Source organism: Propithecus coquereli, unplaced genomic scaffold (genome assembly GCF_000956105.1).
Source record: "Propithecus coquereli isolate 6110/MARCELLA unplaced genomic scaffold, Pcoq_1.0 Scaffold216, whole genome shotgun sequence".
NCBI lineage: Eukaryota > Metazoa > Chordata > Mammalia > Primates > Indriidae > Propithecus > Propithecus coquereli.
In genome coordinates, this window is record NW_012146745.1 from 921,105 (window position 1) to 925,312 (window position 4,208).

Consider the following 4,208-nt stretch of genomic DNA (forward strand, 5'->3'; position numbering starts at 1 on the left):
TTATAGATTTATTAGAGTTTTTTAAATTTCAGAATATTATGGAATACAAACATTTTGGTTACATGAATTGCTTTTGTACAGTTTGAATCAAAGTTATAAGTGTGTCCATCACCCAGATAGTGTACATTATGCTTGCTAAGTGTGAATTTACCCATCCCCTCCTCCCCCCACCTCCCACCTGCTTGATTTCCTTTGAATTCCACTACCATATGTGCATATGAGTGTTGATCTATAAGTTTCAGTTTAGTAGTGAGTAATTATGGTTTTTGTTCTTCCATTCTTGTGATACTTCACTTAAAAGGATGGTCTCCAGTTCCATCCAGGTTGTTACAGAAGGTATTGGTTCACTATTTTTTTATGGCTGAATAGTGCTCCATGGTATACATATACTACATTTTATTAATCCATTCATATATTGTTGGGCATTTGGGTTGTTTCCACATCTTTGAGATTGTGAATTGCTCTGCCGTAAACATTCGAGGGCAAGTGTCTTTTTTATAAAATGTTTTTTTCCTTTGGGTAACTACCTAGTAGTGGGGTTGCTGGATCAAATGATAGGTCTACTTTTAGTTCTTTGAGGTATCTCCATACTCCTTTCCATAGAGGTTGTACTAGTTTGCAGTCCCACCAGCAGTGTATAAGTGCTCCTTTCTCTCTGCATTCACTCCAGCATCTGTTGTTTTGAGACATCTTAATAAGAGCCATTTTCATTGGAGTTAGGTGATACCTCATTGTAGTTTTTTGTTTTTATATTTTAAAGTGAGAATTTTTAAATGGCATGTCGATTAAAATAGAATTATTTGTCATGCCTACAACCTCCATGTTTTCTCTTAAATTTGAGCCTTTGCCAATACCACATCCTCCAGCTCTGATGTTTTCACTTCCAGGCAATTCCTGTTCCCTATTTCACCTTTCAAGCCTTAATGTTCATGCTACTTACTCTAAGAAGCCTTCCATGACCCCTAAGACCAGCTTAGATGCCCTATATATTTATTGACTTCATGCTACCCTAACATTCTTTTGTAATTTTCTATTTTTTGCTTTCCCACAACATTTCTAAAAGCTCATTGAAGAAAACCACATTGACACATTCAGAATTACAACTCTTGCAGCTAAAATATATTGTAGGATATCATTTATCCTCAATAAAATATGTAGTGGTGTTAAAGAAATTCTGAACAAAATGTAGATAAGATCTGTGAACTGTAATTAGGAAGAGGAAAAAAAGAACACACAGAAGAAACCAAAAATTGAATTTGTCAGATAGTAATTTTGGCTAGGACTTGATTTTGTTTTTCATTGCTGACATATGGCTTTAGCAGCTCCAGAGTCATCATTATCAACATCAGGGTGAAAGGGTCTTCAAAGATATGCCTAAAGAAATATGCCATCAAATAATGCCAAATAGCGTATCAATTCCCTTTGACAATCTTTGTCTAAGTACGTTGCAGCAGTCCTATGTGGAAAGGTGGCAGCCTGGTTTGGTAAAAATCTAGGTTATTGTTAGAAGCAATCCAGACTCTACTGGAAAGACATACACTCTGTAAAAGAGTGTGAAGTAGCCGTTAGTGTGTAACTTTAATGTCTTCAACTATAATTTATGTCACTTCGGTAAAGCCATTACTCCATAATCAAAAATTCTTCCTTTTTGTTTTACAGGAAGATTGAAATTGAAATTAATACCTTAATGTAAAAGCATGATGAACTGCCTGTCAGTGAGGCCCGTGCTTGTACTTTTACAGAGTTCAATATCTAGTTCTTCTTAGGTACTATGACTCATTTTCATGGAAATCATTTGTGGCATTATAGAAAGAAAAGGGATGGGATGCTCTTAGTAGTGTATGAAACTTCTTCTGGGTTCACGTAATATCTGGTGCAACTTTACAGTCTAAGACAATTTTATGTTCACATTCATATCATTTATTACCCAATAATAAAAAGGCTAAATGAAAAAGAATGGGTGTAACAAGCAACTAAAAGTATAGTTTTGAGGCTAGAAGTTCATTACTAAACTTGAATACAAATACTTTGGTGCTGTAGCCCTTATCCTATTTAGAATTACTATATTTAGTATTGAATTTCATCACCATTTACTTTTCAAGTTATTGTAGTTGTTCATAGACTTAAAGATGAAAGTTTTATTATTACTCAATTTAGCTGGTTATGCTAAACTAAATAATCTTTCCTCTTGTAATATTTATTTTCCAGATATTGTATCTCAATCTTTTGGTCAAATAAATGTGAAAGCAATGACTTCACAATGCTTTAGATGTGTTATCCTTAATACGGGGTATAACTCCCATTACTTTTTCTTTATTAACTTCTAGGTAGTGAAAAAAAGTGACATGTTTTATGACTGGAAAGAAAAGCAGGGGAAATAATTTAGTTTTCTATGTTTTCATTAATAAAGTAAGTTGGCAACTCATGCCAAATTTAGCTCATAAAGATTTTGTGAAGATAAAATGAGATGAAGCATGTGAAAGCATAGTATAAAGAATATATATGTGTATACATATACATGCATATAAAATTTAAAATTATCAGGGATTATTATTAATCATTTAGGGTTATGGGTTGCAAAAATAGTATTTTATCTTTCTTTATGTTCCTCTACCCTTCTCTTTTTTATACATTCTCATTGCAATTTCCTTTCCTATCTTCCTTTTGAAATAAAGATTTCAAGAAAGTACCCATTCATCCTATCATTACAGTAGTACTACTGCTCATTCTTTCATTAATCCCTTTGGGCAGTTGTAGACTTTTGGGGGAAGATGAGTTTCAAGGAGGAGCTTTGACTTTCCATTTACTACTCTGTCCAAATCACAGACTAAGTTTCCCAAAGCCTAGCTGTTGTCAATCTTTTCCCAAGTGTTCCTGAAATGATCACAGAAAGAAGGTACAGTGCAACCAATAACATAAAAAAATAAAGCTAAATGCGACATCTGGGAGATGCCATGGGCACACACCTCTGCTTGAAGTATCTCTTACCTGGTTCCTGGCCAATTATCCTCAACTTCCCACTGAAGTAGTTCATGTATTTATTTCCCAGAATTCAGAAATACAAAAAGAAAAAAAAAGACACCCCCCTCAACTTATTCCAACATTTTTAAGAGTGGTCATTCATCACTGCATCAGAATCATCTCAAGTGTTGAGTGCAGTCCACATTAGGTAGGTACAGAAACAGGAACTTGGAAGATGGGCATTAGGTTAGGCTGTGATTAAACTATTTTAAGGAACATAAGTAGCACCGGGTAGCCATTGAAAATGTAGTTCCTGTTCCACTCCAGAGATTTCTTGCCACAGAATGGTTAAAATAATGATAATGATGATAAAATGATGTTGTTGATTATGGTAATGATGGTGATGCTTCTAAATTATTGCATTGTGTTGTTAAAGATGAAAATGCAACTAACATTTTTGAGCAGTGTTATGTTGGTAATATTATATTTAAAACTTATGTTTTCTAACTATGACTCTTTGCTGTCAAAATTGTGCAAGATCTGCTATTTCCCAGACTGATTGACAATACAAATGTCCATACCTTATAGTTGGAACTTTACCTCCTGCCAAGAGAGGTGTGGCCTTGCATTTTCATCTAATTGAGCCATAGTTAATGGCATAGAAGTCTAATATCAGTACATTTCCCAACATAAGGGTTATTCGGGATCACATTCCAAATTCAACTTCACTCTTTTTACAGTGGTTCTTCTGAAATGAGATGAAGTTTATGCCTGTTTTCTCACTGGCTTATCAAAAAAGAAGAAAACATTCCACAAGAAAAATAAGAGTTTACAGATTGTAAACATAGAAAAAAGAAACCCTGTCTCATCGTCTGGTCTACCACACCACATGCCAAGCGGTCAAAAAGGCGCAACATTTGTAGAGACTCATCTCTGACATAATGATACACGTATTTTAAAATAACAGAATATTTAGCTTCTTAGTCTAAAATCTGTACATTTTGATTAATAGATTTTTCAGAGCTTTCACCAGTGACTGGTGGTTAGGCTTTACATTTGTAAAAATGAAGGGTGCACACATCTGATTTTCTCAAAGACAGGGAAACAATGATTGTTTCTGTCTCCATTTATCTATTTCTCTTTTTCTGATTGTCTGTCTACCTATTTACCTATTTTTCATCTTACGAGGTTTAGTGCTAGCATTCATTTACAGGTAAAATATAGAGCAAGCAAGTGATAAATTAACA